The sequence below is a fragment of the Strongylocentrotus purpuratus genome, unplaced genomic scaffold (assembly GCF_000002235.5).
Source record: "Strongylocentrotus purpuratus isolate Spur 01 unplaced genomic scaffold, Spur_5.0 spur5_contig_849, whole genome shotgun sequence".
NCBI classification, from domain to species: domain Eukaryota; kingdom Metazoa; phylum Echinodermata; class Echinoidea; order Camarodonta; family Strongylocentrotidae; genus Strongylocentrotus; species Strongylocentrotus purpuratus.
This window is the reverse complement of record NW_022145556.1, coordinates 105,035-117,017: the sequence shown is the minus strand read 5'-3', so window position 1 is coordinate 117,017 and position 11,983 is coordinate 105,035. Positions and strand designations below refer to the sequence as shown.

Below are 11,983 nucleotides of genomic sequence, written 5' to 3'. Positions count from 1 at the left end.
TTTTCCAATAAACACATACAAACCTATAATTCACTAAAAAGTGAGGAAAAATCTCGGAAATTATGTCATTTCAGCATTATTTGTAATCCACCGTTGTGGAATTAGAAATACCCCCCCCCCCTATCAGTACGCCAGTATCTCCTCTTTTACTTTTTTCTTTCCCTTTCCTTCCTTCTCTCTTATTTTTTTGATGGGGGGGGGGAGGGGGGTCAACAGCCTGGGAGGCAAGGCCCTTTCGGTCCCCCGATCTCCTTCTTTCCCCTTTTCTTTTCTTTTCTTCTTCCTCTTCTTTTTCTCCCTTTCTCTCCGTTTTCCCTTTCCCTTCTTTTCCTTTCTTCTCTCTTTTTTTAATTTTTTTTAATTTTTCGCGTGGGGGGGGGGGGGGGCAAGGCCCGCTCGGCCCCCCCCCCCCTGGATCCGCGCCTGATTACAGAGACTATAATAAAGGACAATATACTACGGTCCCATTCTACTTCCTCGTCGAACTGCATCAATAACAGCGCCATCTGCGACATGGGTCTGCTACACAGCGAGTGAAGTGAAAGCCAAACAGATAATTTTCCACTGTTTGTGAAAATGAATTCACTCTTTACAGGTGCTCGTTTTCCAACAACAAAAAAGAACATATGGATAGTGATCCTTCCCTCTACAAATAACGCTCCACCGCTTCAGCCAAAGTTCTGCACTCTAAATCGGTTACAAAATATACAATTTTTATTATTCGCCTCTAGTTATTTATTTTTTTAATTGATGAAATCTGCTATCACATAATCATTGATTGAACATCATTATGTTCTATATTTCAGCCATATACGATGGCAACCACCAATCATCAAGGGAGAGGCGATCCATCCCGTAACAATGGCAGAAGCGACGTTGAAGGGGAAAGCAAGGTAAGAAATGAGGGATGTCAACATTCGAAGATTCAAGATTCAAGATTCAAGATTCAAGAGAATTTATTGTCATGTAAAAAATACATAAAATTTGTCTTCGGACATTTAAAAGGTGCTTTACATGTACATACAAATATAAATATATAAATACAGACAAAATAATTACATTTCAACATAACATTTAACAATCATCACAATTTTAAGAAAGGTTACATTAAAAGAATAAGATAAAACTGAGGAAAAGGCAGTGCAGTTTAAAAAGCTTGTTTTGTTTCGTTATTGATCTCGTCCATCTAGGCACCTCCACGCCGGAACACCTCTCCCGCTAACACGCATCAACACACATACAAAAGCACACACGACACACCTCTATACACACCCCTATACACACCTCTTACACACACGCACAATATAATCGTACACGCCCTACACATACACACGGACACTGCAATCAACATGAGAGGTGCTCCAGTATAGAAATGCCTGGATGGAGATGATTGAGACAATAAATTATCGGAGTAGAGAGCGGGAAGGTGAAATAATCCTACCAGCTTCCAGCCTTAGAAATAGCCTTTAGTCCTTTGATACTCACTTTGGGCAAGCCGTCGAGGGTTGGATTTTTTTTTTTTTTTGGGGGGGGGGCGGAGGGAGGGGGGGGGGGGGCAGAAGCAATTTTTTATTCGGGAATATTTGGGAATCCACTCAGCACTCTTAGACTCGTTGGGTTATGGGGGTGGGCTCGCAAACACTGTCTTAGAGGGAATCGTTTGGGGGAAAATATCTTTAGAACACCTCCCTACTTTCTTGTAAACAATTGGGGGGAGGGGAAGGAGTATCGTTTTTCCATTGTAAGGCGTTCATATTGTGGAGGAAGTTGTCTAATCTTCTCTAAATTCTGTTATATTGACCAGGTATCAGTGTCAGTGAGTGGTCAAAGTTTCCACACCGTCCAATTGACCCTTAAACCAGGCCAGCGATCCTCGGTGTTGTTTACAGATCACCGTGGAGGGAGACAGATAGAGATTGTGGTGGATGTCAAGGTAAGATAACTGGAGAAAAAGATGCTCGAATGAATGTTAACACTCGAAAATAACTTCATGCAATAGTAGATTAAAAGTAAAGGTCCGCGGGATCGACATATAAATGTTATAAAGAACGACTTTCTTGTTGAGCAAATACATGTTCACGTTTAAAACAAAGGAAAAGGAACGAATTATGCAAGGGGAGGAATTGAAAAGTTAATTTTGTAGCAGTATCATATCAAAACGAAACCGAGTCACTTTGTGAAATTCTAACTCATTTATAATCATTCTAGGAATCAGCAAATCCTAACCATGCATTGTTAATGAATCAATAATTATTATTTTGTAAAAGTTTTACGGTGACAGACAAGTATCATAAATCTATTTTCGTTTAATGATCTAAAAGGATTGTTGCTTCTGCTAATTGATTTAGTCATTCGATTAGTTGAGGGGTCCCGTGCCCAAGCCCTAAATAATATTGGAACCTTATTATAATGAAATGCCTGGATCTCGATAATAATGTTCATGTCGTTATGTTTTGTTATGGAAGCCTGTCCCGAAATAGTCACACATGGAGTAACACAATTTCACTTATAAGCTTTGACCCCTCCAAGTTACCTAAGACCATGTAACTCATTAACAAAGAGGTTGTCAGTCTGACCGTAGGTGTCAGGTGTAGCCCCCAGAGCCCCACCCCCAAAACCCCCAAAGAGGGTCGGATTTCACCCCGTCTAGGCCATGAGGTGAACATTTCTTAATCACAGCTAATAATTTTATAAAGTTAGAGCAGTTGAATACAATGCACCAACTGGATAACTAAATGAAGTTTAATTCTTGGGTTATATACCTATATATATACGTATACACAAATCGTTATCAAAATCTAATCATTTCTGAAGGAAGGAGAAACAGCAGGAGTGCTACCCATTAGTGTCCAGCCAACTGATAAACGATTGGGACTGGACATTGCTCCAGAAGAAATGATGGAGATTGTAAGCACAGCTTCATTTTCCTATTATATTATATTTTCCTATTATGATGCATGTTTGCAGGAATCATACATGTAAAAACAAAAACACTAATCATTCTAGGAGTCTGCTATCATATAGTAATGAATTGTTAATTAATCAATAATTATTTGTGAAAGTATTACCGTGACAGACAAGGATTACATGTATAAATGTATTTTCGTTTAACGATCTAAAAGGATTGTTGCTTCTGCTAAATGATTAAGTCATTCGAATAGTGGAGGGGTCTCTAGCCCCAGCCCTAAATATTATTGGAACCTTTGAAAAATTGCAATGATATGCATTGATGATAATGTCATATATAATATAAATAACATAAATATAATTATTCACTGTTATAAACCTTTGTATACAAAAGTCGTAATAAAAATCTAATATTTTTCTCTATCGTTTCTGAAGGAAGTAGATACACCAGAAGTACTACCCATGGGTGTCCAACCAACCGATGAGAGATTGGGACTGAACACTGATCCAGAAATTCTGAGGTTGGATAGACCTGATGAAGAAATGATGGAGATTGTAAGCAAAGCTTAATTTTCCTATGGCTATGTTTGCAGGAATCGTTCATGTGAAAACGTTGATGGTGGTGGGTGGTTATTGATAATTTTGCTCAGGGATGTTGAAATCTAGACTTTGAGCAACAATGGCTTCAGGATAAGATTAACCTATTTATCAACACAATTATTGATAGCGATTCAAATTTTAAAAAGGGGAAAACATTAAAGATAATACAAATTTTGGTATGCGGTCATGAATTTGGTTCAAATGAACATATTGGAAGCATATGTGATCCTACAATATTCAGTGATCGTTCTCGCGGTTGAAATCGAGTCTAAAGTTATAAAATTGTCAATAATAAACTCTTTATGTTGTATAGCTCCCTCTCAAGGACCAGATATTAATTAAGCTATAAAACAATGTTTCTAGACTAAAATCGACCGATTAACTATTTCCATTTGGAACTACAACTACATAATTGATTTTCATGGTCGCAGCTACCATTGTACGGCCATAGGCGCTATTTGAAATTTATCAAAATTTACCGGGAGCACCGGTAAATTTGTATATTAAATCTTTCTCGAAAGCAGAAGTGTTTTAGGGGCTAAATTTTCTAGTGCTGTTAAAACATCCACAGGGGCATCCAAATATATCAAAATTGTAAAGAATCACTATCCACCCAATTTTCAAAATTTTCCAAAACTTTGCAAATGACAAACGTTGTGATGTTGCTGCATTAACCTTGGGCAAATCGCAGCCCTGGGCGAATTATCTAAACCACTTGTTGTATGAAATGTTGTAAAAGTTTCATACAGGCAGGTTTCTGTTTTTACATTAAGTTCTTCCAGAAGGCTCAATCATTACTGTGATTTTCATGGTCGCAGCTACCATTGTACGGCCATAGGCGCTATTTGAAATTCATCAAAATTTACTGGGAGCACCGGTAACATTTTGTATTCAATTTTTCTCACAAGCAGAAGTGTTTTAGGGGCTAAATTTTTTAGTACCCTTAATAAATCCACAGAGGAATCCAAATATATCAAAAGTGTAAAGAATCATTATCCACCCAATTTTCAAAATTTTACATAACTTTGTATTAACTTTAAAAACTAAATGGTTCATCTAAAATATGTATTCACCTCATTTCCCCCCTTTCATTTTTGTTCTAGGGATAACTGCGATCTGATGAAGGCTTTTAAGCGTCATACCTCGGTCTTCCTCTGTCTTTGCACCATGTTTGCCAGAGTTGTGATGTGCTGCAGATTAACAAAAGTGGCAGATCCAGGATGTTCTTGCCGGGGGGGGGGGGGCTATGGAATGGAGTGGGGTCACATAGTGTTTTGCCGCTCCCAGACGTATAGTGTTTGCAATTTAGTTTTGCATATTCATGTATCTTATTACTACCCCTCCCCCCCCCCCCCCCCCCCCCCCCACACACACTAACAAGATCTTTTCCGCTGTGTTAATGGATAGTTTCATTATGTTTATTTGTTACTCTAAGCTTTAAAATGTATAAATGCTGGATAAGTCCGACCGAAATTCGCCAACAAACAGTGGCATCATTGATTCAAAACGTTGTGGATATTGGGAGGTGGACATACCTGACGGGACTTCAGATTTGTAAAATAAAGTGTTGTGGATGGGTTCTAGGACACCTATTCCCGGATAACCACACCCAGTCAACTACCCTCTAGGGCAACCACTATCTAGGACGACTACCCCCGGTGACTGCAACTGCCCGGACAACTACCACCCGGTCAACTAGCCCAAGACAACTACCCCCTAGGGCAACCACCCTCTAGGACGACTACTCCAAGGGACAACTACCGCCCGGACAATTACCACCCGGGCGACTAGCCCCAGACAACTTACTACCCCTTTCGACAACCGTCCTCTAGAACAACTACCCCCGGACAACTATTCTAGGGGGTAGTTGTCCGGGGGTAGCTGTCTGGTGGTAGTTGTTCCGATGGGTAGTCGTCCGAGAGGGTGGTTGCCCTAGGGGATAGTTGTCCTAGGGGTAGTTGACTGGGGGTCGTTATCCGGGGGATTGATGTCCAGGGGTAGGTGTCCGGATACGGTTTTTGAGGTCACGTGTAACGCAGACAAATCAATGTGCTAATTTTTAGCGTGAGTTTGCTCGAACGTCCCTACCTATATAAACATTGATGGGAAATGCATACACTAGGGGTGGGTTCCCCCTCCCAAAGTCAAGAAACAAAATTAAATTTGAGATACCCGATGATGTATTATAAGGCCCAAATGATCTTACTTTTTATCGAAAATTAAATGGATATTGTCCATAAATTTACCTACATCTCTTTTCCCTCATCTCTCCCATCTCTCCTTCTCTCTCTCCGTCTCTGTTTTATATTTGTCCGTCTCATTTCCACTCTTCTGTACTGTCACAATGTCATTTATTCTTATTCGTAGTCTTTATAAGCAAGCATACATGTATATATTTATCGAACTTTATTCCATACCTGATTTATTGAATGTTCATCCTTTTCTTCATCATGTTTATTATGTCAATTATGTATACTTTCATTCACTGTCAAATATTTCACAAATCGATTAATAAAGATATTAAGGGAGAGCGACGTAGAGGTGGAACGAAGTCAACAACTTAAGTCATTTCGACATTGTAAAGAAACCTGTACCAGAATGCGTTCCCTATCCACACAAGTAGAAGGGAGGGGGAGATTTGGATAATTCTAAGTCGTGTTTTAATAAAAAGAAAACTCAAAATTCCAATTCTGTATAAATATATGTTGAGAATTATGAAACTCATTATTTGTTAAATTTATTAAAAAAATATTCAGTCTTTTTCTGAAAAAAATATTGTTTTGTTTTAGTTTTGGGGTTGAAATAACTGTGTGGTGCGGTTATATCTTTCTATGTGATTGTGATATATTTTCGTCCTATACATTGGGAAATAATGAACAATGGAATTGTGTTGTAATCATGTTTGTATATCAAATGATAACAAAGTTTTGTTGTAATTATGTTGCAGTTTTGTATAAACTATGTTATGTAAAATATAAAAAAAAAGGATTGGAGTTTTGATAAATAAAATCAATGAATACAAAACTGTAATTGATTGATAATGACCCACATTATTTCATTGCTAAAATAAATTAAATAATTGAAATCTCTCAGCTTTAATTGCAGATGGTGCATAATGGCTTTTAGACCCTGACCTCAAAGAACAAAAAGAAACTGCAGATTTCTGCAGATACCTTGAGAACTTTAATCAAAATTGAACAATGAGAACGAGAGAAAGATAAATACACAAAGTGGCAGAGGAAGGAAACAGTCAAATGAGAGAAAAGGAAGAGGAATTAACGGTGGGAAGGAGGGGAGCAGAACAAGTACAGAGGGCAGATTAAAAGAACTTAGTAGAACTACTTTGGGTGGCTAAAAAGAAAAACTCACATCGTGCGTAGAAAAATGAAGGAAGGTGAAATAGAGAATAGGGGAGAGAAAGGGAGATCTGTCTGAGAGGGACGATGAGAAAGAGAGAGACACATACAGAAACAGACATAGAGTGACATAACTTGAGAGAGAAAGAGAGAGAGAGAGAGAGGGGAGAGAGAGGGGGGGGGGACAGAAAAAAGGGATAGGATGAGCGCATATCATTTGAGAAATCCTTTTTTTTTAATCAACATATCTTGCTGACAAGATCTACAAGTAGGATGTTCCTATCAATCTTTTCCAGATATGAATCGAGTTAAGCGACTTCACAGAGATTTACGAGGCATCTTACTGTTGTTCTTCTTCCTCTTCCTCATCGAAATTCTCCTCATCGACAGTTGCGTCCTGGTACTGCTGGTACTCGGACACCAAGTCGTTCATGTTGCTCTCAGCTTCAGTGAACTCCATCTCGTCCATACTCTCACCAGTGTACCAATGAAGGAAGGCCTTTCGTCTGAACATGACGGAGAACTGCTCAGAGATGCGTTTAAAGAGGCCATGGATGGCGGTGCTGTTGCCGATGAAGGTGGCAGCCATTTTGAGACCTCGGGGAGGGATGCCACAGACAGCAATCTTGGCATTATTCGGGATCAATTCGACGAAGTAGCTGGTGTTCTTGTTCTGTAGTTGAGCATATTATGTTCGTCAAACTCCTTCATGGACATACGACCACGGAAGATTGCGGCAACTGTGAGGTAGCGGCCGTGGCGAGGATCGCAGGCTGCCATCATGTTCTTAGAATCAATCATCTGCTGTGTTAGCTCGGCAACAGATGTGGCCCTGTATTGTTGACTACCACGGCTTGTCAGAGGAGCAAATCCAGGCATGAAGAAGTGAAGACGGGGAAACGGCACCATATTGACAGCCAGCTTACGAAGATCTGCGTTCAGCTAACCAGGAAACCTGAGACAAGTTGTGACGCCACTCATGGTTGCAGACACGAGATGATTTAGGTCACCGTAGGTCGGAGTCGTAAGCTTTAGGGTTTCGAAGCAGATGACGTAGAGTGCTTCATTGTCGATGCAGAACGCCTCATCGGTATTCTCGACCAGTTGGTGGACGGAAGGTTGTAAGGTTCGACGACGGTGTCTGAAACCTTTGGCGAAGGAACAACGCTGAAGGACGTCATGATCCGATCAGGGTATTCTTCACGGATCTTGGTGATCAGGAGGTTTTCCACACCAGAGCCAGTTTCATTTCCCATAGAATGCGTAAGCTGGAACCCCTGTGGACATAGACACATTAAATAAATGGTCACGCATGTTTAAGCCAGACTCTTAGGCATTCGGTTCCGAGTGACCTATTCTTGAAATAATAATTAAATAGGAAATGGAAATATTCAGCAAAGGGAAACAATAACTTGAATGCAACAATTTCAATATCTTTCCTAATCAAAGAAAATACAAATATTGAAATCGTTTCGTGGCTTCTTTCTGTTAATATTTTAAAATGTCTATTAATTTCAAAAGAAACGACATTTATCAAAAAGCTTTGGAGCATAATTATTGTAGGTACTATAAGAAATATGCAACATCTGAATAAGAATCACAAAAGCCAGAGAGCCTCTACCCCCAATAACTAGTATTAAATATTAAATGAATGATTTGAAAAAGAAATAATGAGGAAACATAAACCAGACAAAATTATCCGAATCAAGGGATTAAATAAGAGATTCTAGTATTTGTAACAAAGAGATGAACTGTTGTTAATTCAGTCGCTAGACGACAAATTCATAATAGCAATTCGAAATATACGGACACATAATTACAAGCGTTGCCGTAAAACACTTTCAAAGTCAACTGCTCAACGCAGACATTAGAACAAAATTATAATGCTTTATATAGTGAAGGTTGTTTTGTAATGCTTCGTGAAGGATGTATTACTATGATCGAAACAATCACTCAAGTTTTTTAAACCAACCTGAATACAGTCACATCCCTCGGCCTCCTTTCGTACAACGTCCATCACAGAATGAATAAGTTCAGCGCCTTCTGTGAAGTGTCCTTTGGCCCAGTTGTTCTCTGCTCCGCTCTGGCCAAAGATGAAGTTGTCTGGTCTGAAGATTTGACCAAATGGACCAGAATGGACCGAGTCCAAAGTGCCTGGCTCGAGGTCGAGAAGAACCGCTCTTGGGACGTATTGTCCTCCTGCCGCCTCGTTGTAGTAGACGTTGATACGCTCGAGCTGGAGATCAGAGTCACCTTGATAAGTACCGGTCGGGTCGAACTGTGTTCATCAAAGATCACCTCCCAGAACTAGAAAATGGTTGTCAAGAGGAATGATTAGAGAATCATGCTATGTTGAATTTGGATCATATTTTCAATTTGAATTCAAGTAACTTTTACAAATAAGTTTAACAATTTATGAAATTATATACAGGCTTCAACTGCAAAGACAGGAGAGGAGACATGATTGGCGTTGGCGCGATGCGATATTATCATTTTCATACAGTCAAGTACTTCGTAATGGTAGATTTAAATCATACAGTTAACCACATCAAAACAAATAATATTCACCTGATCAGTTGTAAAACCATAGTGCACTTGAATACGGAAAAACCCTGAGATAGTAGTTTATCAGACGGTTATTACAGGTTTAAAGGAGCCTTTGTGAAAATAAATTCATCGAAAATAAACAAATTGACTGAGCATCGGAAGCCCGTTTCAATGTTTACTCCGCTAACAATAATACTAAGATTTCTTGTTTTTGATCTGGTAAAAAGTAGAAAGCGGATAATTCCACAAAATATCCGAGAGTTATAAATTCTCATTATTTATGGTAAAGCAAGGATCTTGCTGAAGAGATCCTAATCGAACAGTAGAACACAATATTTGCGTGAAACAACAGACTCATTCCGGAACGCTGAATCATGTTAAAGAGCGCCCCCTTGTGCTGCCCTGATCATGATCAACGTCACTTGTAAAATGTTTTGATTGTGTCAACATCACAAAAATACGGAAGCTTATAAGTGCCAAGCAGATGACGAGATAAGAAGACGGGAAGACGGGTTAAATAATGAAAAGACGAGATAAGAAGCAAGGAAGACAAGTTAAATGACGAGAAGTCGAGTTGTTGAAACTCGGCAAGTCGACTTGTTTGGGACAAGAACGCAAGATGACGAGTTGTTGAAACTCGGCAAGTCGACTTGTTTGGGACAAGAAGGCAAGATAACGAGTTGTTGAAACTCGGCAAGTCGACTTGTTTGGGACAAGAAGGCAAGATGACGAGTTGTTGAAACTCGGCAAGTCGACTTGTTTGGGACAAGAAGGCAATATGACGACTTGTTGAAACTCGGCAAGTCGACTTGTTTGGGACAAGAACGCAAGATGACGAGTTGTTGAAACTCGGCAAGTCGACTTGTTTGGGACAAGAACGCAAGATGACGAGTTGTTGAAACTCGGCAAGTCGACTTGTTTGGGACGAGAAGGCAAGATGACGAATTGTTGAAACTCGGCAAGTCGACTTGTTTGGGACAAGAAGGCAAGATGACGAGTTGTTGAAACTCGGCAAGTCGACTTGTTTGGGACAAGAAGGCAAGATGACGACTTGTTGAAACTCGGCAAGTCGACTTGTTTGGGACGAGAAGGCAAGATTACGAGTTGTTGAAACTCGGCAAGTCGACTTGTTTGGGAACAAGAAGGCAAGATCACGAGTTTTTTTAAACTCGGCAAGTCGACTTGTTTGGGACACGAAGACAAGGTGACGAGTTGTTGAAACCCGGTAATTCGGCTTGTTTGGGATCAAATCAAATCTGGGCGCAAACATCAATTATATACAAATAAGTCATATACCCCTTTTGAAAATGGTTTACCGGTAGCCTATACATCAACGAGTGCTTAATCAAGTTTCGAGTTTCAACATCTCGTAATCTTGTCTTCTCGTCATCTGGTTGGCACTTATAAGCTTCCGTACAAAAAGGAAATAAAACTAAAAAATAGAATGATCGTGTGTATTCTGGCAGCTTATGTGCAACAGCAATAATGGCCAAACCAGCAATAGAGCAATAGAAACACTATTCGCAATGGACTGAGATATACCTAATATACATCGACACACACACAGTCTCTCTCTCTCTCTCTCCCTCTCCCTCTACCTCCCCCTCTCTCTTCTCTCTCTTATCTCTCTCTCTCTCCCTCTATCTCTCTCTCTGTTATCTCTCTCTCTCTCATCTCTCTCTTCTCTCTCTCTCTCTCTCTCTCTCTCTCATCTCTCTCTCTCTCTCTTTCTCTCTCTTTCTATCTCTCTATCTCTATCTCTGCCCCCCTCTCTCTCTCTCTCTCTCTATCTCTCTGTCTGCTATGCACATGTAATTATGTTTGTTCCCATCTAGTACTACGATCGCTACAAGGAATTATTTTGAAGCGTAAATGATTTGCCATCATCCGAGGGCGTCATCGTAAACTCAGAATCAGAGCCATTTTGTTTGATTGATTGATTTTATTTCTGCGTTCAAAAATATACAAATTCAAAGTCAAAGTACAAAATTTCGAACAATTTCAAATACAATGAATACAATGTTTACAAAAGTAATTAAATGAAAAATCATGTACAATTATATCATTCGATAAACATGTACGAAGCATACAATAACATAAGAAATATGAAATATTTTCAATAAATTAGAGAGGTAATTTGGAACGCAGGAGACCACCATTTATACACACAGTTTGGCCAATCCGGTTCGAGTTGGACACAATATGGCGACTGCTGCTTTGTTGGGTAAGCACAAACAAAGAATATACGACATGTTGTGACCCAGTGAAACCAAGTTGGCCAAATTCTGTGTTTAGATGGCTCTGCTCAGAATCATCGATATTTAGTTCGGCCATGTGGAGCAAAAAATATAGAGTTCAAGCTGCTTTAAAGGCAAGCAAATTAAAACAATAATGACCGACAGGGTGTGGCAGGCTGCCAGCTGAAACCGAGTGAGACACTTTATGTAAGCGTCATGGTGGCGATTTTGTTGAAATAGAAAAAGATTATCACGAATTCTTTAAACACAGTTTCCACAGATAAGAAGTATTAGAAATGTATATTTCCCAGGGGTCTCAGTCAAATATAAATACTG

The 11,983-nt window shown here is 39.6% G+C and overlaps 1 pseudogene; it reads right to left on the bottom strand.

The window, feature by feature from the left end:
* Nucleotides 1-6,537: 6,537 nt before the first annotated feature.
* Nucleotides 6,538-9,786, bottom strand: LOC587912 (annotated as a pseudogene).
* Nucleotides 9,787-11,983: the final 2,197 nt, after the last annotated feature.